Source organism: Palaemon carinicauda, chromosome 38 (assembly GCF_036898095.1).
Source record: "Palaemon carinicauda isolate YSFRI2023 chromosome 38, ASM3689809v2, whole genome shotgun sequence".
NCBI classification, from domain to species: Eukaryota; Metazoa; Arthropoda; class Malacostraca; order Decapoda; family Palaemonidae; genus Palaemon; species Palaemon carinicauda.
Window position 1 is genome coordinate 39,732,019 of NC_090762.1, and position 21,395 is coordinate 39,753,413.

At 49.9% G+C, this 21,395-nt stretch overlaps 1 long non-coding RNA gene across 1 annotated transcript in view; it reads left to right on the top strand.

Annotated features, from left to right (window-relative positions):
* LOC137630573 (uncharacterized) overlaps nucleotides 1-20,523 on the top strand; it is a 74,757-nt gene extending 54,234 nt beyond the window's left edge. The window contains exon 3 of the long non-coding RNA XR_011041735.1: nucleotides 19,539-20,523. This is a non-coding gene — a long non-coding RNA (uncharacterized lncRNA). The remainder of the gene's footprint in view (nucleotides 1-19,538) is intronic.
* Nucleotides 20,524-21,395: the final 872 nt, after the last annotated feature.

Consider the following 21,395-nt stretch of genomic DNA (forward strand, 5'->3'; position numbering starts at 1 on the left):
CTCCCTGAAGGATCTCACCCTCAAGATGCTTTTTTTAGTGAGCTTGGCTACAGCCAAAAGGGTCAGTGAGATCCATGCCTTTAGTAAGAACATCGGCTTCTCTACGAATAAAGCTATATGTTCTCTTCAGCTTGGTTTTTTGGCCAAGAACGAACTGCCTTCTCGTCCTTGGCCTAAATCTTTTGAAATACCTAGTCTGTCAGAAATCGTAGGTAATGAAGTTGAAAGAGTGCTGTGCCCCGTGAGAGCTCTTAAGTTTTACTTAGCTCGAACTAAACCTATACAAGGTGGTTCTGAGGCCTTATGGTGCTCCGTTAAGAAGCCCTCATTGCCCATGTCTAAAAATGCGTTATCGTATTTTATTAGATTTTTAATCCGGGAAGCACATTCTCATTTAAATGAGATAGATCGTTGTTTGCTTAAGGTCAAGACTCACGAAGTGAGAGCAATAGCGACTTCGGTGGCTTTTAAGCAAAACAGATCTCTTCGAAGTATTATGGATGCGACCTTTTGGAGGAGCAAGTCAGTGTTCGCTTCATTTTACTTAAAAGACGTCCAGACTCTTTATGAGGACTGCTACACCCTGGGTCCATTCGTTGCAGCGAGTGCAGTAGTGGGTGAGGGTTCTACCACTACATTCCCTTAATCCCAATATCCTTTTAATCTTCCCTTGAAATGTTTTTTAATCTTGTCTTGGGTTGTTCAGAAGACTAGGAAGTCTTTCGCATCCTTTTTGATTTGGCGGGTGGTCAAATGTTGTTTCTTGAGAGCGCCCAGATTAAGAGTATTGATGAGGTCCTGTTATAGGGGTGTTTGCCCTGGATATAACAGCTCCTGGAAGTCTTTCAGCATCCTGGAAGGATGGCTGGGCTTCGTGAGGAAAGCGGACTAATGAGGCAGAGTAATCATCAGAGTCAGCTTCCTTACCAGGTACCTATACTTAAGTTGGTTTTTTATGAAATATTTGTCAAAAAACTCTTGAGCATATACGCCTTTATTGTATTAATACAGGTCTCTACCTACCACCATGGGTGTGAATCAGCTATTATATATTCACCGGCTAAGTCTAATATTTAAAAATGATATTTTCCTTATAAAATAAATTTTTGAATATACTTACCCGGTGAATATATAAATTAAAGGCCCTCCCTTCCTCCCCGATAGAGACCCAGCAGACTGAGAAGAACTGGAGAGATTGACAAGTATATGCGGTATCTGGCCGATAGTCGGCGCTGGTGGGCACACCCGCAACTTTCACGGCGATCGCTCGCGAGTTTTTGGATCTGTCGGGCCATCGGAGACGTCAGCTATTATATATTCACCGGGTAAGTATATTCAAAAATTTATTTTATAAGGAAAATATCATATTGGTCTTTGGGAGCTTTAGGAAGAAAGGTCTCTGAAATGAAAGGCGCGAACACGAGCAGCTTCATTCGTTTGATGTCCTGTATGGACAAGGGGGTCAGTGATGGCTCCAACGAGTTGGCTGCTCCTTTCACGGCTGGAGGAATAAAGAAGAGGGCCACTATGTGTTCCTCCCTCTCTGCAGGAGTTCCCCCTTACCAGAGATCGGAGTTGCTATTCTCTTCTTTGTCTTCGACTCTATTCCCACAAGAGTTGGTAGGGGAAGCTGCCACTGCATTAACCCAAAAGGCTACTCATGACCTAGTGGCTAATACGGCCAGGAAATTTCTGCCTTCTTCGTTTTCTTCCTGTAAACCAAAAGAACGCACTTCACGGGTACGATCCTCCCAGCCCTTTCGGGGTAAACCTACCGGAAGAGGTAACTTCAGGTCCGACGGGAGGAAACGTAAGAAGAGAGGAACTAAGACCGGCCGAGGTAGAGTCTGACTGCCCTATCCTTCAGACAGCAGTAGGGGCCAGACTGAATTACTTCTGGAAGGCCTGGGAGAGGAATGTAGCGGACCCTTGGTCCGTCCTAGTGTTGAAGGAGGGATACAAGATTCCATTTTTATCAAACCCTTCACTTGTCACAGATCCTGTATATTTTTTTGGAGAACATATGCACTCATTTAAAAAATTACCACAGCTAGTCAATGATAAAAAATTCCTTGGGCAATCATGTTGCTATTTATTGTACATACATTATTCACGCAACCATATTCGTTGCAAACGTTTCCTGGAGGCAGAGATTAGGCATGCGCTAGCGCATATGGGCACGTACATATGCGTGCAAGCGATTTTTGTGCCAATAAGGGCTATACTGTATACATTTTGCAAATAGAACTTCATTCTATTAAGTTGTATAGCTATATCCCTTACTGAAACCAGGTTATTCAGTATATTACTTGGCAACTTTCCTGTAAGCAGACATACAGCATTTACAATCCGCCTTCTTATAGGTACTAATTGCTTTTTCCCAATCAGAAGTCTTAGTCTCCTACAATGACTCTGACCAGAAACTTCTCATAAGCATATCTGTTCCCTAGTAGGGAACATTCAATATAAATGCTAGTTTACTGATCAAAGACGAAGTACGAACATTTTCATCCTAAGAAGGAAGAATCTCCAATACGAACGTTTCAACATTCTCCAACTGAGTTCCGGACACGACTTTAAGTCGAGCTACACATGTATGCTTGTCATGCTCACAGTTTGGTGTAGGCAATAGATTGATGATATGTCTCAATCTCTTCTTGGGGTTGGTTGGATGCGTTTGGTAATTACAGTCCGGTCTCCTGTACGGAGGGCGATCTCTATGGAGATTCGCTCTTATGACATAAGCTGTACTGATTAACTGGTTTACTGTTTGGTATCGGTCTTATTCGGCCAACCCCCACTAGATTGGTGGCAGTTGAGGGAGGACAGGCTCCTCCCCTTCATTGCAATAACGTGCAAATAGTTGCACGTCTCGACTTCTCCTCGAGATGTGTTTATTGCTATGTAATTTCCCCATCCCTCCCTGCTGGACAAACCGCGGATTGTACGTGGCAGACGAGAGTTGCTGCAAAGAGGCCTATCTTCTCGTCTCCTCTCCAGATCTGATGATCACTTTAATGCATCAAAAGAGGGGGGGGGGGGGGGGTTGACATATACCGCACCATTCCATCCTTGTCCGTTGGCAATTCGGAAAAGTACCAGCATTCCCCTCTCTTAGAGAACCATCTAGCAGTAGGAAGCCTCAGATAGACAGAGGACAGCTTGGTGCCCCCATCCGCTCGCGTCATTCCTGGTAGTGGAATGTGCTTGCAGATAATCTAAACAGAACTACTCAGATATTGGGCTCCTAGTGTCTTTGAATCATCTTGTATCCAACAGTCTTAATAGTTCCGTAACTGGAATACAAACCACGCTATTTAAAGTGGGTAATTACTTTTGGCGTAGCTGAAAGGACGAGCCATTAGAATCTTAACGAGGTTTTACTACCCCACCGCTAGTTAGCGGGGGGTAGGGAGGGTAGTTTGCTACCCTCCCCCCCTCACACACCTGTGTGGTAAGCCCACTTTGCTATCGGCTCGGGTGCTGGTCGGACGTGTCCGCTGTCACCCTCACCTACACGACAGCCATTTAATCTATGCTTTTTGCTTTTTCTTTTCTAGAGTGTTGTGAAGTTGGCCTCTACAATGCGGAAGTGCCCTGGGTTACCTGAATGCCCTTGTGGGACCTTCATGTCGTCAATAGACACGGATCCACACACCTTATGCCCTTATTGTAGGGGTCAACGGTGTGATAGTGGTAACGTATGTATTGAATGTAGGGAGTGGTCTACCTCCCAGTGGGAGAGGTTTTCCCGGCGCCGGAAGAAGAAGTCCAAATGGGATATTTCTCCTTCAAAGGTTTCTTTGAAGAAGGAAAATCCTAAGGGCTCTTCTTCCGTGGCCCAAACCTCCTCCGAAGCTCCCACTCGGTCGGCTTCTCACGAGAGGCCGTGGTAGCCCAGGCCGTACTGTTGTTGACCGATCTCGGGGTTTGGGAGAGGGAGTTGCCTCCCATAGCGAGGCAGCTCCTCCTCCTCCCCCAGGGGAGGATTTAATTATTTCTCCTTCTGTTAATGTAAATAATGATGATCTTTTGCAGCTTTGGGCTTCCTTGGAGCTTCAGGGCTCGCCCTCCAAGGAAGTCCTGTTTGACATGATCAGGTTTGGAGCAGCTGCCAAACAGTCACCGGCGGTAGCAGAGGTTGACCCTCTGTCTATTGTCGAGGCTTCCAATGAGAGTGTTCAAACCCCTGCTCCTGTTGTAGCTGAAGGCTTAGCTCCCCCCTCCAAACATCCTTCGAGGGAGGAACTAAGTCCAACGGTCTTTCCTGCGGGTGATTCTCCCCCTTCGGGGGAGTTCACTGACAGAGACTCCTCTCCGGAGGACTGCCGGTGGTTTGCCTGCTGCTTCCAGAGGACGTATAAGACGTAAGGCTCGCCTTCCTCTTCGTCGCCGAGGTCTTCCTTCTCCTCACGAGGGTGTTAGGAGGTGCCTCTTCGGATCTTCATCCTCGCAGTCCCCCGCAGAGGAACCTCGTCCTTTAGCAACCTTTCCTGCTACTTCTTTGGACCTGGAACTCTCCGCAGATCGTTCGCGATCTCCTTCTCCTGCTGACCTGCCCTCTCGCCCTTCCTGGCTGCAGATGCGCTGTGGGCGTCCACCCACCCCGTTTTCCAACGGGCACCGGTCCCTCCGGGGCAAAAGGGGCTTTCACACATTGTGTGTAAGTCCCTTAAGCGCCAGGTTTCCCCTGTGCGCCAATGTTCTCCTGCACGTCAACGCGCTACTACGAGCAAGCGCCCTCCTGTTGCAGACTCGTCTCGCCAGCACTCACCTGCACGCCCACGATCTCCTGTATGCCCACGATCTCCTGTACGCCCACGATCTGCTCGCCCGTCAGTTCCAGAGACTACGCGCCCACGATCTCCTGCTCGCCAGCGGACCTCTGCGCGCCCTCAGCCTGATGCACACCATGGACGCCTTCGGTCTCCTGCTTATCAGCGCTCTCCCGTTCGTCAGCGATCTCCTGCTCGCCAACGCTTGCCTGCTTGCCCTCGATCTTCGGATCAGGGCTCCAGAGGGAAGTCTTCTTCCTCCCCTGCTCGCCAGCGCTCTCCTCCACACCACCGGATCTCGCCTGCTCGCCATCCCTCGCCTACGCGCCATTGCCCGCAGTCTTCATTGCGCGCCCACTGCCAGAACTACGGTTCCAGATGAGCGCCCGCCTGCGCGCTAGGGATATTTTCCCCTCCACGCGCCCAACGGCTTCGCCCTTACGGGCCCTTCAGGATCCTGTGGCTGCACACCATCTGAGGTCTACGGAATGCTCACCTGCATGCCAATGCGCCCCTTCACCTTCGCGCCCTGACACCTACGCGCCCACGAGCTCCTTCTCCTGCGCGCCAACGCGCGCCCTCTACCATGCACCAACACTCGCCTGCGCGCACCCTCGCCATCGCCCACGCGCGAGCAATCGCCCGCCCCCGAGCTAGGCAATGGTCTATCGCGCAAATGACAGGGCGATGCCCAGCGCTTTCCCACACGAGATCGTGCAGTACAACGCGCAGTCAGGTCATCCTCATCGCGTCTTCCCCCCGTAAGCGGAGCACAGCGCTCTCAACGGAGGGAGGGAAATCTCCGGACAGGTCCAGAAACATTTCTTCCACAGCTTCTTCCTTTCAGGCAGACCCTGTTGTAGTTTCCACTCCTAGGGATCTTACGATCCTCTTCTCTCCAGAGGGTGTCTCTGACAGCAGCTGTCAGTCGGCAGCCCAGGTTTGGGCCCTTGATCAGAGCGGTTGCGCAGGCTTTCAAGCCCGCTTTCTCTGAACTAGGCCTCAAATCAGTGGCAATCTCGGCCCCCTGAAGAGGAAGAGAGGAGTGGACGACGTGGTAACTTCTCCAAGGGCGAAACTGGCTCCTCGGAAGTCGTCGAGGAAGGCTCTCTCCCCTCCCCAGACTTTCTCTCTATCCCCTGTGGACGAGAATTTTCCGTCCTCAGGGGATTCACGCGAGGTGAGGCGTTCTCCCATCGCACTAATGGGAGAACCCCACCTCGCGCTGAGAAGTCTCCTCGGGTGGAGGTGGAGAAGAGCCCCCCACCATCTTTGTTGGAATCCTACATCCCTCCCAGGAGGGAGTCGAAGGACTCCAAGACGATTCCGAAATCGTCTTCGAGGATCAGACCAGAGCCAGCTTAGCCCGCGGAGAACATCCACGAGTCCCCCCAAGAAGAGCCTTTGGGGACTGGAGACCTTGCTGCTAGTCCATCAGGAGGAGAGCCGCAAGAGTCGGAGTATGCCTTCTGGCAAGTTCTGACTCTGATGAGGAACCTTAACGGATTCTCGAATCCAGAGATTCCTCTTCAAGAGGGCAAGGACACGGTTCTGGACTGAGTCTTTGGTACCCAGAAGCCCCCTAAAGCCAGCACGGCTTTGCCTTGGTTCCAGGGGGTCAAGAGTGCCAGAGATAAGGTCGAGAACCAGCTCTCCGAGCTAGCCTCCTCCAGCCGTTCCAGTGCCGGAAACAAACTCCTCCCACCTCCTCGTGTCCACCAGAGGAGGTACTTCGTGATCATGGAGGAGTCCTGTTTAGCTCTTGCCCTCCACCACTCGGTGGAAGAGCTCTCCAGGGGAGTCCCTCTCGAGAGACTCCAACCGGCCAGCGTCATTCTCGGCCTCGGAGATCCTCTGCCAGGAGAAGGTAGCGAAGTGTGCCATGCAGGCCACTTCATGGCTAGATATCTGGCTAGGGTCTCTTGCATCCTGATACGATCCGAAGACTTGTCTAAGGAGAGTACCAGGAAGGCCTTGGAGACCTTCCTTCTTTCAGGCACTCGTACCATCGAGTTTCTGGCCCACCAAGTCTCGAACTTGTGGGCTAATACTATCCTGAAACGCCGAGATACGGTGTCTGAAAGATTTAACTCAAAGGTCCCCAACACCGAGGTCAGTAAGCTCAGACATTCCTCCCTTTTGGGGAGTAGTCTGTTTGAGCCGAAAGATGTAGAGCAAGCGGCTGAGAGGTGGAGGAAGTCCAACCAGGACTCCCTCCTCCAGAGGGCTTTAACATCAAAGCCCTATGAGCCTCCAACACCTCAACAAGCTCGCCCTGTAAAAACAACGAAGCCGGCAGTAGCAGCAAAGGCAACGGTGTCCAAACAGCCCTTTCCCGTCAAAGACAGGAAAGGCAAGAAGTCCTCCAGGGGAGGCAAAAATCCTAGGGGGGAGTGGCCGAGGCCGCAAACGCTAGGATTGGCAGTCCCCCCGCACGTCCACCAGTGGGGGGATGCCTTCAAAGTTGCGCGGACAGGTGGCAGCAACTCGGGGCCGATTAATGGACGGTCTCCGTGATCAGCCGATGATATCGCGTCCCGTTCGTAACATCTCTACCTTCCCTGACAGCGAATCCAGTGTCGTTGAGCTCTCTTGCCATGGGATCGGCAAGAGGGCAAGCCCTTTGGGCAGAAGTCGAGACCATGTTGAAGAAGGGCGCTCTCCAAGAGGTCGTCGACGGGTCCCCAGGCTTCTACAGTCGACTCTTTCTTGTAAAGATGGCCTCCATATAAATCTGCTAGAGATGAAGGCCGTTTTTCTGGCCCTTCAACAGTTCCAACAGCACCTGGCGGGTCACTCTGTGGTGGTGATGAGTGACAACACCACAGTATTGGCTTACATCAACAAGCAGGGAGGTACCTTTTCAGAACAGCTATCCCATCTTGCAGTAGAGATACTGAGATGGACTGAAGTCCACTCGATTCCACTTTTGGCTCGCTTCATTCCGGGCAAAAGGAATGAGTTCGCCGACAGTCTGAGCAGAGCGTCTCAGATAGCGAGTACCGAGTGGTCTTTGGATCGTCAAGTAGCCAACAAAGTCGTGACTTTGTGGGGTTCCCCGACTGTGGATTTGTTCGCGACAGCATTGAACCTCAAACTGCCGCTGTACTGCTCCCCAGTCCCGGATCCCAAGGCTCTCTGGCAAAATGCTTTTCAACAACGGTGGGACAACATCGACGTATACGCCTTTCCCCCGTTCTGTCTGATGAGGAGGGTACTCAACAAGACCAGACTATCGGTCAACCTCTTAATGACTCTCATAGCTCTGCTGTGGCATCACGCGTAATGGTTCCCGGACCTTCTGCAACTCCTTACGGAGCCTCCGAGAGAACTCCTTCCGTGACACGAGCTACTCAAACAACCACACGCCAACATCTTTCACAAAACCATAGCTTCGCTTCAGCTTCACGCCTGGAGACTATCCAGCATCTCCTTGCGGAGAGAGGATTTTTGCAACAAGTTGCGGAAAGGATGTCTGGACACCTGCGAAAGTCATCCGCAGGGGTCTACCAGGCGAAGTGGAGAGTTTTCTGTGATTGGTGTCGTGGAAGGGGTATCTCTCTACTCTATATGCCACTATTTCAGCAATAGCAGAGTTCTTCGTGTATTTGCGAGAAGAAATGCGCCTTTCAGTCTCGGCAGTGAAAGGCTATCGCTCAGCCTTAAGTCTAGCCTTCAGGCTCAAAGGAGTGGACATTTCTTCTTCGCTGGAACTTTCCCTACTCATACATAGTTATGAACTTACCTGCCCTCAGTCGGAAGTGAGACCTCCTCCATGTAACGTGGTTCGAGTTCTCAGGTCTCTTAAGAGACCTCCCTACGAACCATTACGCCAGGCTTTAGATCGCCACCTGACTTGGAAGACAGTGTTCCTACTAGCTTTGGCATCAGCCAAGCGAGTTAGTGAACTTCATGGTCTCTCGTATGACATCGCCCATTCAAGGGGAAGGGGGGAGGTAACGTTCAACTTCGTCCCTGAGTTTATTGCTAAGATTCAGAATCCGGGAGTGCCGGACCCTCGGTTCAACTCCTTCCGGATTTCGAGTCTTCGATCCGTAACAGATAACCCAGACCATCTCCTACTGTGCCCAGTAAGGAGTCTGAGGCTATATCTGAAAAGAACAGCTGCAGTTCATCCCCAAGTGCAGGCATTGTTTGTTAGCACTGGGAGATTGAAGAGGAGGGTTACCAAGAACACCATCTCAGCATGGATTCGAAAGGCAATCCATCTGTCCCTGAATCCTGACCCTCCTCCATCACATCGCCCTAGAGCTCATGATGTCAGGGGAGTAGCTACGTCCCTGGCCTTCAAGAAGAACTTCTCAGTGACGCAGGTTCTACAAGCAGGGGTATGGAAGCGTCAAACGACCTTCACAGCCCACTACCTGCAAGACGTGACCCACAGGAGGCTCAATACGTTCTCTATCGGCCCTGTAGTGGCTGCACAACAGCTGGTTTAAACCTCAGGCTCCTTAATGGACAAGTAGCAGAGGGTTGAGTACATTGTTACCCGGTCTTAATCTGCATGAAAGAAAAGGTATGTCTAGCCCTTATTCTTTTCTTCATCCTCCCCTCTCTTGGGGAAAGCAGCATCCTTGGTTCTCTGCACAGCTGACCTCAAACCACTGCAGATAAACCATGTTCCCTTGTGTTCCTAGTATTAAGTTAATACTGTCGTGTCCCCATACCCTGACGAGGTGGTATTGGGAGAGTCCTAGCCTAAAGTTTCCATCTAAAGAACTTCAGGTCAACTTCCTAGGACGAGTCACACATTTTCCTTCACACACAGCTTATGTAGGCCGCAGGCCTTGCATAGCAAGGTGCGAGCGAGGTGGAGGGGCTCTTTATTGTTGAGTGCTGACACACTTAGATAATGAGTCCCCGGGCAAAGCCAAAAGCCAGTATGGCTGGGACTTATTCCACCCTTCCTAAGGGGTAAGTCACCCACTTTAAATAGCGTGGTTTGTATTCCAGTTACAGAACAAATGACAAATTCGGAGATAATTTATATTTTTCCTAACTATACAAACCTTAGCTATTTAATCAAACTTGCCTGCCAGCCCTGTCCCCCATGAAGTCCTATCTCTAAGCAAAGTGAACTTACCACACAGGTGTGTGAGGGGGGAGGGTAGCAAACTACCCTCCCTACCCCCCGCTAACTAGCGGTGGGGTACTAAACCCTCGTTAAAATTCTAATGGCTCGTCCTTTCAGCTACGCCGAAAGTAATTACCCACTTTAAATAGCTAAGGTTTGTATAGTTAGGAAAAATACAAATTATCTCCGAATTTGTCATCTTTATGAGGTCCCCCGACTGTTGTCATGCTCACAACGGCCCTGAACTTCAGGCTCCCGTTTGACCGTTTCCCAGTCCCTCGAACAAGATGTATTCCAAGATCGGTGGGGCAGCTTAAAGGTGTACGCCTTTTTCCCCATTCGGTCTGGTGAGAAAGTCCTCAGCCAAGTCAGGATAAGCAAGATCTTATCAATGACTCCAATAGCTTCGCTATGGCATCACACAGAATGGTTCCTGGACCTTCTGCAGCTCCCGACAGAGTTCTGAGGGATCTTCCTTCACGACACGATCTTCCAAGCAGCCACATGCCAATACTTTCCAAAGTTGTAGCTTTGCTTCGACTTCACACCTGGAAACGGTCCTGCACCTCCTCTCTCAGAGAGGCCTTTCGCAACGAGTTGCGGAAAAGATGTCTAGGCACCTCAGAAACTTTTCAGCGTCGGTCTTCCAGACGAAGTGTTCGATCCTTTCTGACTGATGTCGTGGGAGGTGATTCTCTCCCTTTGATGTCTTTACTCTTACAAAGTTTGAGATAACTTGTCCCTCATCGGATCTCAACCTCCTACTGGTAACACAGTTCGGGCCCTTCAGTCCCTGAAGGCCCCTCTCTCAAACCTTTATGCCAGGCAGCAGATTGCTGCTTTGACCAAGAGAGTTAGTGTGTTGTATGATCCATCTTCTGATGTCTCCTATTCTAGGAGACGGGGAGAAGTAATTTCTCAGCGGCGTCACTGAGGTGATTGCCACGGCTCAAAATCTGAGTGTGCTGTACCCTAGGTGCAGCCCATTCCGGATAGAGTGTCTTCGTTCAACTGAGGTTTTACCCAGCGAGGGGTCTGTGGTGTTACCTTAAAAGAATGACACCAGCTTGCCCCATGTGTCGGCACTGTAGACCAGCACGGGGCAGGTCAAGAGGAGGATCACAAGGATTTCCTTCCCCTCCGGGATTGGAAGGCTATTGAATTTGTTCTCAATCTAGACCCTCCTCCATCCAAGGACCCAGAGCTTGTAATGTCAGTGGCGTTGCTATGTCCCTGGCGCTCAAGAAATTACTCTGTGCCGCAGATACTGTAAGTGGGCTTATGGAAAATTGACCTTCATGGGCCCACTACCTGTCCCTGAGGGACAAGTAGCAGAGTTTTGAGGGCTGAGGATACCCAGGTTAGTCTGGGGTGAATGAGTAAGAATGACTGGCTCCTTTCTTCCTTTTACCTTCTCCCCTTTGGGGAAAACATCTCCGCAACCCTCAGCATAGCTGACCTCACCTCGCCGCAGGTAAGACTTGTGCCTCCTAAGTATAGAATAATAATACCTTATTACATCCCCAATACCTTTTTGAGGGAGGTTATTGGGTAAGACTTAAAAACAATAGGATTTGTACTCAAGTTCTTATGTTAAAGACAAGCCACACTGTTAATTCCACTCACACAAAATTCTGCAGGCTGCTATCAGTGCATTACCTCATATATACAAATTGGCCCGCCACCCTGTCCCCCCCAGAAGTCCCGCCATAAAGCAAAGTGGTTACTCAGCTGAGAGATGTGAGTGAGCGGGATAGCCAGTCCACCACACCTCCCACTCGCAAACTAGTGGATGGGGTAGTTATCCTTCAATAAAATTATCATGGCTTGTCTTTCAGCTATGCCGAAAGTATACCCTTATAAATAGCTCCAGGTTTTTATACTATGAAAAATACAAATTACTTCCAAATTTGTCATATATATTTTCATATGTAATTAATGGTATGGTAGGTATTTTACAGTGATATATAAAATTGAAATTAAATAAAAATTTTTGTACAATGTTGTGAAAATGATCCAAGATTCGGCTTTCAAAGTACGTGTGGTTAAAAAAATCATTGCACTGCATATATTTCTATAGTGGTTTCCTAAACTATACAGTGGAATGCAACTGATTTTAAAGACCATTAAGTAAATGTAGCTAATTTTATTAATGTAATTCAATAACAGATTTCAGCTGTTTTCAGCCTATGGTATAGTGATTTGAGCAAAAAAAAAAATATGTTGATATACAGTACTGAAAGTTGGCAACTTTGAATGTAGTACAGTATAAGATAAATCTTAGACTCCCAATTTCCTTTTTATATAATTCAAACATGTAGAAATGTCATAGACTATTTATAGAAACAAAAGAGTAACAGGAAAAGAAAATACTAGGCTACAATAATTGATACAAACATACCTGCAAATAAAGCCTTAATGTATATAGCAAGCTTATGCTAAAACTTTAATCGTCATGATTAAAATATCACAAATTTTAAGTAATTTGTATTTTTCCTAACAGTACTTACCTCGAACTACTTTCTTAGGAGTATCTGGGATCTCCTCCCAACCGACCAGAATTTTGTGTAGTTTACCCTACCTCCGTTTTCTATGCGGGGGAACCTCTGGCGGAGTGATACGCGCCATGAGGCGACCTGGGGTCAGAGAGCGTGCTCGCTCTGGTCTCGACCTCCAGTAAGTTTTAGCTAGATAGGTTTCTATGAAGTCCTGTAAGGCACTCGGGGCAGGATGGGCGGGCCATAACCCGAAAGGAGTTCGAGGTAAGTACTGTTAGGAAAAATACAAATTACTTAAAATTTGTGATTTGTTCCAACACGGAGTACTTACCTCGAACTACTTTCTTAGGAAACTTATACCTTAGGAGGTGGGAGTGGCCTACCGGACCTAGAGACCGTCGACGAAGAGAAAAGAGGACCCTAGATAGGAGGCTAGGTTCTGCTGACCTCAAATAGAAAAACGAGAAATAGGGAAACTATGCAAAAAACTATCTTAGTGTTTAAGTAACTCACCTCTGTAAAAAAAAAAAAAAAAATCTTTGCAGACGTATTCTTTCACTGTCAGTGTATCCCATGGAAGGTGAAGGAATCAAGGGCCATGAAGGGGAAGGTGATCGGGGGGAAAAAGGGGTAAGGAAGGAACCTGTGTCTCTTGGACTTACCGTCCACGGCTTCCCCGGGGCTACACCTTTAAATCTTCTTGAGCGCAGAAATAACGGGACCAAGAGAGAATCCATCCAAGGATTTTCTCGAACATTCCTTTAGGTAGTGAGCTGTAAAGGTAGATTATCTTAACCACATACCTGCCCTCAGGATCTGGCCCACTGCCATGTTCCTCTCGAAGGCTAACGAAGTACTCAAGCCTCTAATGTCATGGGGTCTAGGCTTCCCCGAAGGGAAACTCCTGAACTATCGTAGGCTCTCAAGATAACCTGTCGCAGCCAGGAGACTGTATTCTTGGATACAGGCTTCTTCACCAGTCCTGAGGAGACAGACTTTTAGTCTAGGAGCGAAGTCTGGCCGTCCTCTCTAGGTATTTCCGTACTGCCCTGACTGGGCACAGAAGCAAGTCCCTCGGGTTGTCCATCCGCGGGATTGCTGGCACTGAGAACCCCTCAAACATAGGGTCCCAAACAGCTGGGTTCTGAGTTTTGGCCACGAAGGTGGGTAAGAACCTGAAGGTAGCTTCTCGTCACCCCTTCGAGTGAGAGACCTCGTAAGAAAGCCTATGTATCTCACTTACTCTTTTCGCCGAAGCAAGAGCTAACAGGAAGACCGTCTTGATGGTGAGCTCCTTGACTAGGATATGCTTAAGAGGCTCGAAGGGAGGTTCTGATAGCATCTTCAGCACTCTACCCACATTCCACTGGGGCACTCTAGTGGCCTGGGGGGGACACGACTGTTCAAAGCTCTTGATGAGCATCGAGATATGCCTAGAAGCACCTAGGTCAATGCCCTTTAGGAGAAAGACTTGGCCCAACGCCGCTTGGGCTCCTTTGATGGCTGGAATGGACGTGCCTACTTCGTCCCTAAGATAGATCAGGAAGTCTGCTATCTCGTGAATGGAGGCCCCTAATGGCCTGATGTTCTTCGAGGAGCACCATTTTGTAAAGGTAACCCACTTCGCATGGTATACTGCGACCGACGACCTTCTTAGGTAACCTGACATCCTTGCTGCCGTCTTCGACGAATATCCTTCTTTCCTCAGGAGACGCTCGATAACCTCCACGCGTGGAGGCGGAGGGACTGAGGGTTTTCGTGAAACCTTTGGAAGTGAGGCTGCCGGAGAAGGTCTGGCCTGTCCGGAAGTGGCCAAGGCGGAAGGTGCGCTAATTCCTTTAGGTCTGCGAATCATTCCCTCTCCGGCCACCAGGGCGCTACCAAAGTCATCCACAGGTTGTCCGCCCGCCTCACCCTGTTGAGGACCTGCCTGAGCAATCCGGAGGGGGCGAAGGCGTATACGTCGAGATTGTCCCAAGGATGTCGAAAGGCGTCCTCAAACGTTGCTGTTGGGTCTGGCACAGGAGAACAAAATACGGGGAGCTGTGCGTTTAGTCTCGTGGCGAAGAGGTGTCTATTACCGGCGAGCCCCACTTCAGGATGATGGTCTTGGCCACTCCTGGGTGTAGGGACCATTTTGACCCTACAACTTGACCCATCCTGCTGAGGCCGTCAGCCAAGACGTTCCTCTTTCCCGGAATGAACCTGGCATTGATCTTGATCTGCTCCTCCTCTGCCCATTCCAGGAATTCCGTCGTGAGACTGCACAGTTCCCTCGACTTCAGTCCTCCCTGCTTCTTCACGTAGGATACCACCGTGGCGTTGTCGCACATCAGAGCCACGGTGTTTCCCCAGAGTAGATGGACGAATTCTCGGCATGCCCTTTGTTCCAGCACGTTTATGTGCCGTCTCCTCTCCTCGGGAGTCCCATTTTCCTTTTGCTGTCTTGTCGAGAAGATGGGCTCCCCAACCCTCCTTGGATGCGTCCATGAACAGCAGCATCTCGGAGGGTCGACTGCGAAGGGCATTCCCTTGAGGGTGTTTGTTCTGACATGCCACCACTTCAGGACCTCCTTCGTCTCCGGGGACACCGGGACTATCTTGTGCGGGGAGTCCCCCCGGTTCCATAGCTCCTTCAGGTTCCGCTGCACGCCCCTGAGTTTGAGCCTCCCCTGGGGGACTAACTTTTCTAACGACACGAGATGGCCTATCAACCTTTGCCAATCCTTGGCTCTCCTGGGCTTGCCCGACAGGAAGGGCCGGAGTATCTGCTCTAGGTTGTCCAGTCTCTCCGCGGAGGGGAAGGCTCTCGCCAACCGGGAGTTTAGAACCATCCCTAGGTAGGTCATCCTGGTGGAGGGTATCAGCTGAGACTTCTCCAGGTTGATGATGATACCCAAGACGTTGCAGAACCGCAGAAGTTTCGCGCCTTGCTCCTTTAGTGCTCCCTCTGAGGCTGAAAGCAACAACCAGTCGTCTAGGTACCGAATCAGGCGGATGCCCTATTCGTGTGCCCAGGCTGAAACTGTTGCGAAGACTCTTCACCGACCTGAGGAGCTTTTGACAGACCAAAGCAGAGGGTCCTGAACTGTAACGTCTGGGTACCCCATTTTACCCTGGAGGGGTGGACAGGGATCTGGAAGTAGGTGTCCTTGAGGTCTATGGACATCATGAAGTCCTCTTTCCTCAAGGCCGACTTCGGGGTGTCCATCTTGAAGTCGGTCTTGCACATGAACTTGTTGAGGGCTGAGAGGTCTATGACCGGTCTCCAGCCCCCTGTCGCTTTCTCCACCAGGAAGAGCCTGCTGTAGAACCCCGGTCCTGGATTCGTGACTGGTTCTACTGCCCCTTTCGCGAGCATGGCCGAAACTTCCTCCTGCAACGCTGTCTTCTTCAAGGGGTCCTTGGGCGCTAACCACTCTGCCTGCTGGTCCGGGATCAGAGGGGGTGGCTCCGCTAGGAAGGGTAACCTGTACCCTTCCTTCAGCACACTTACGGTCCACGGATCTGCTCCGTGGTCCCGCCATGCTTGTCAAGAGTGATTGAGGCATTCCCCTACCTGAGGCTTCGGCAGGAGTGAGGGGCCTCCCATCCTATCTCCTTCGAGAGGCGCGGCTGGAACGTCCTCTCCTGGAGCCAGAGTAGGATGGTCTGAAGCTTGCTTGATGAGTCGAAGTACCCCTACGGGAGGGCTGCGAGGGCTGGTGCCATGACACCGACGGGGCGTCCCTTCTGGGCTGGATCGGCGAGGCGCGGGGAGGATGAGAGACATCCAAAGAGGTTCTCCTATGGGCCGGTCGTCTTGCTGGAGGGGGTCTGGGTTTTCCCACATCCTTCAGTTTTCTGACTCTCTCCACCGTCTCTTCCACCGCCTTCAGGGGGAACACCGAATCGCCCCACAGGGGCAAGTTCCTTCAAGGCTCGTGCTTCCCTGTCTGGTAGTCTCCTGACCAACTTACTCAGGACTGTGTCCCTCTTCCGTAGGATCTAGTTGGCTGCCTGCGAGAGGGACTGGTATGATAGGAACTTGAAAGCCTTCCCTCCTGAGCTAATTAGTTCCCTCTATAAGGTCTGGTTCTCGGGGACGGAGAGGTCGTGGGAGGCCTGAAAACCTACCAACGTGCAGGCCCACCAGTCTAACCATGATGAGACGTACACCAAATCCAGGGCCATATCCTCCATCATGGAGGCTTCCGACGGAGAAAAACATACTGGAGCGAAGGAAGCCCTGTCTTCAGCGGCACCCTGATTAAGGATGGCGATTGCTGGCTCAACCAAACAGGGACCTCCGCAGCGCCCCTCCGGGAGACAAAAACGCTTCTGTGTCTTAAGCCCCTGGAGGAGTTTGGAGGAGCTCTGATTCCTGGGAGCGTCCGCCTGGCTGGCTATGAACCTATCTATGTGGTCCATACCCAGCCTTACGTCCCTCGCCAGGGGAAGAGCCAGCGAAGGCTCCTATTGCACAGGGTTATCCACCAGCCTGCTAAGGCCGGAGAGCCAGGCTTCGTCCGCCGAGGGCTTCGGCTCATCTAGCCTATGAGGGTGCCTGATGAGGGCCAGGACCTTGCTATACGTGGAGACCTCGTCCGTTGAACATTCTCCGCTATCGACGAGGGCCTCGGCTGAGTGGTCCTCCGCCTGAGTAGAAACGTCTAAGGCGGAGGGCTCCACTTGAGGTGGAGGCATCTTCCTCTCGTGGAGAACTCTCGGCGGCTCGACTCGCTGAGCGGGCAGCCCCGCAGGGACGAGGGTAGCCGTCATGGGCCTACCTCCTCCTGCGGGGATCCACGTGGCTGCGGGCTTCCCCGTGTTAGCTGGATGACTCTTACAGTTAGGGCGTTCGCTTGAAGGTCCGAGGTCCGGGACGAGGCTGTGCGGATTAAGTCGGAACCTTCGCGGGCTTATGCCTGTCAACCAAGACCTGTTGCGAGGACTTCCGCCGATGTTCTGGTCTGCTGGAGGGGCCGTACCTCGAGGATGGAGAAGGAGCTCTCGGGAGCCAGCCAGAGGTACTCGCGGCTGCTGTAGCTCCTAGGAGGTGACTGCGTGGGATGGTGACACCTCCTGGGGGATCTGGAACGCCTCCTGCCATGGCGAGATTGGGAACGGGAACGGGACCACCTCCTGCGGGATCAGTCTCGTCTCCTCTTCGAGTCCCTCGGACCTTCATTTTCCGAGGAGTACAACCCAAAAGAGGAGACCGAAGACTGGTACGAACATGCTGATCGGTCCGAGTAGTCCAGTGTTGCTGGTGGTTCTTCATGCCGGTCCGCTGACGAAGAAGGCTGGAGAAAGATGGGCGGGAGCTTTGCTGAGGGTGCCGGGGGAAAGCGAGGCACTTTCTTACGGGTAAACCAGGTGTCGAACTCCTCCTCCAGTCTCATGGGCTACCTGAAGGGCGTCTCGGCGGCGCCCACAGGAGGGGGTCCGAACTTGGAGAGTCCTCCATCTCGGCATCTCCCCCGGCCGCTGACGTACTTGAAATGCAGATCCACGAAGCGGGGGAAGAGGTTATGGCAGCCTTCCCCCACATAGGATCGTCGGTAGAGACGAGACCTGCTGTTACCAGGCCCTCGTCTCCCGAACACACTCCGTCCCTCACTCAGGCCCCCCACTTGCCTGAACTGACACTACATCCCCACCAACAGGCATCACGGACTCCTGGGGAAGAGCAATGGGCCGCTTCCCCGCAACAGACTTACCTTGTCCCCTACTCTGGGGTGGGGATGGCGGCAGAGAAGCTCTCTCCGAAGAGGCATCGGGTGAAGCAAGAGGCGAGGCAATGCTTGGCTTCTTCGGCGAGCTCTTGGTAGCCGCCTTCTTTTTGGTGCTGTAGCGCACCCACTGGACTTCATTCCAGGATTCACACTCCGGACACGTGGCTGCAGGGGAACACACACTGCCCCTACACGACGAACACAAGGAGTGGGGGTCGACTTCCGGCTTGGACAGAAAAGCCCCACAAGATTTACCGGCCATAGGGCTGGGGCAACGACGTGTATGCTCCATAACGAACAGTAAAGCACCACAAGACACAGGAACACAGAGGGAAAGTGTAGGATAAGGTAAGGTATGAACACAAGAAGACCGCGTGGGACACAAAGGGTCGCACTGGGTAAGGATAGCGCGGCGAGATGTTATCACGACCAGAAAACTTACTGGAGGTCGAGACCAGAGCGAGCACGCTCTTTGACCCCGGGTCGCCTCATGGCGCGTATCACTCCGCCAGAGGTTCCCCCGCATAGAAAACGGAGGTAGGGTAAACTACACAAAATTCTGGTCGGTTGGGAGGAGATCCCAGATACTCCTAAGAAAGGAGTTCGAGGTAAGTACTCCGTGTTGGAACAAATCATAATTAATTGCCAAACGATTACCAGTACTGTATTATAGCACTCTACTAGATCATACGATAGTTATCTCTTTGGAATTATTAATCCATGTTTTCATCCTCCTACCTTGGGATAAATTCCCAAAATAGATTGATAAAATTCATGGTTAGACATGTGGTGACAACTGACTAGTGTGTGATGTAAGTTTTTAATTTTGTTGTATGTCTTATAATGCAACCGATTCATCTTCTATGTATCAAAGGCAGCCAGAATTTAGAGTGCTCTAACGTAGTAGTGTTATAAAAAAATCAACACAATGATGAGTAATATCATAATAACTTCCATAATTTTGGCTACCTTAACAAATTATTATTTGATTAGTTTGGAACTTCTTAATTGGCACTAGAGTACTAAGTCATAGTTCTTCTACCACTCGATGCAACCAATAATCAATAATTGTTTCTTCCAATAGCTGCTAGGAGTGATTCATGAATTGTATTTCATACAAAAAAAAGTTCCTACAATATTTTTACTTCATAGACACTTTAGCTTCCCAACTTTCTTTGCTTTAAATTGTTCCTTTGCAGTGCTAAAGATATCAACAATGGCCTGCTCCCATCGTTGGTTAAGGACGATTGCAAAGTGAAAGTCTCATACCTTGTTGGCAAAAGATATGAATTAATGACCATTGTCTGAGAAACTGAACAAGTCTTACAATTTGTATTAAATTCTTTATGAAACATCCAATGTGAATATTATATATTTTAAACTGAGCAGAAGGAAGGTAAATTATTTTATTCCCCAGTTGCATGTATCTTAAAGAAGCATTCTGTTGTTGCAGGAATGGGCAGAAGTCGTCTCCTGGAAGGGTAATTTTTACACCTAAATTTTATCATAAATTACTCTCTCAAGGCAGCAGAGTCTGCATCAGAAGATAATACAGACTGGGCATCATCTAGTGATGAAGAAAATGACTATGATAAAGATTCCTCAGAGGATATATCACATGGTCCCCCTGAGGCTGTAAGTAATTGGTGGTGCAATATTTTGTAATTCTTATGGATACAGTATTGTGAACTGTATTGTAGAATATTTTTGAGAAAGGGTGTTTCATTTATTTTAGCGTTTTATTACACACAAACTTTCCTTCATGCTAGAACCTGAAATTATGCTGTTATATTAGAAATGTAACTACTGTATTTGATTATTTATATAATTTTCAATGGATATACAGTACATATATGTGAAATGACATACAATTACTTCATTACAGAGTAAAATTTCTCTGTAATCTTAAAAATGATTGAAATACCTTTAATATATTGTATAAACAATGTTTGTTCTGACATTCAATACAAACCCTTTTACTCTTTATATGGAATATGCTTTGGCAAAGGTGGTAATTAGCCATAAGACTTTTGGAGAGGTAGACCGGCCACCCCGCTCACACACACACCTGTGATATACAGTATCTCCACTTTTGCCTTTTGGCTCAGAGGAGTGTAGACATGCTTCTCTCTGCTGTTAACAACTGGCTTTTACTTTTGCTATTTCAAGGAGTTTTTGGGCTTCAGAATCTTATCTTGCTGGCTTGTTTTGCCCGTGAAGGATGCCAAAGGGGCACCTTCTTGTTGACTATTGAGACCGATCCCCATTCCTTAGGTCCTGCTTCCAGCGGTCACTCTTGCTTGCAGGACTCTCTTCATTAAGTGATGGTATTAGCCATCCTCCGAGGTGGGGGGGGGGGGGGATTTTCTTCTCCTTCGTGGTTTTCCTCGAAGGTTGAGAAGTCTTGACTTTTTTCTTTGTCGGCTCGATCTCTACACTCTAACTCTGCTCACTCGTTTTCCTCCGGAGGATACTCGAATAAGAGTGATGGCTCCTTGTCCCCGGGACATCCCTTAGGTACGGACAATGTTGCTTCCTTTAGCGAAGCAAAGGCGTCCACCACTGGGGAAGTGGCTCTCTTTGCCGCTTATGGCAATTCCTGCCTTTCTTAAGGCTTTTGGGTCTTCCCTCTAAGGAAGGGTCTTTTTTGAGAGTACAGTACTAGAGTTAAGGGCACAGTGGGAGTGCATTTCTGCCTCCCTAAGGATTGATCACAGTCGACTTTCCGAGATTCTGGAGGTGATGCACGAACAGTTTCTCATGCCCTTAGATACAGCTCTCTCGGCATCTGCTCCCTTTGTTCTTACTGCTCCACTGTATGAACGAGAGGAGTTGCAACTGGTACTCTTTGGATCTGCCAGTCAGGGTTTTCTCTCTCGTGCTTCCTATTACTGGAGTACAAGGGTAACCCAGAAGCTGCTTTAAATGGTGCTTCTCGGATCTACCAGTCAGGGTTTTCTCTCTCGTGCCTCCTAATGCAGGAGTATGAAAGTAACCCAGAAGCCGACTTAGGTAAATCTTCTAAGCTCGCTGATTATGCGAAACACCCTCTGACAGAACGCTGAGGGCCCTTAGTGTTTGAAGCACGGAGCTTCTCCGCCAATTGTAGAGTGCCTCTCCCATCTGTGAGCGAGGTTCTGGATTTTTCGGGCCTTGTTCCAGCTCCTTGGAGCACCCTGATGGTGATTTTTTGAGTTTTTGAGTCTTAAGCCTTCGGAATTATTGCCTCAAGAGGGTGATGCCGGGTGACCTCTTGGGGGCTCCTCCTTTCTTATCGTGTCCCCAGGGTCACAACGAGTCTTATGAGCAA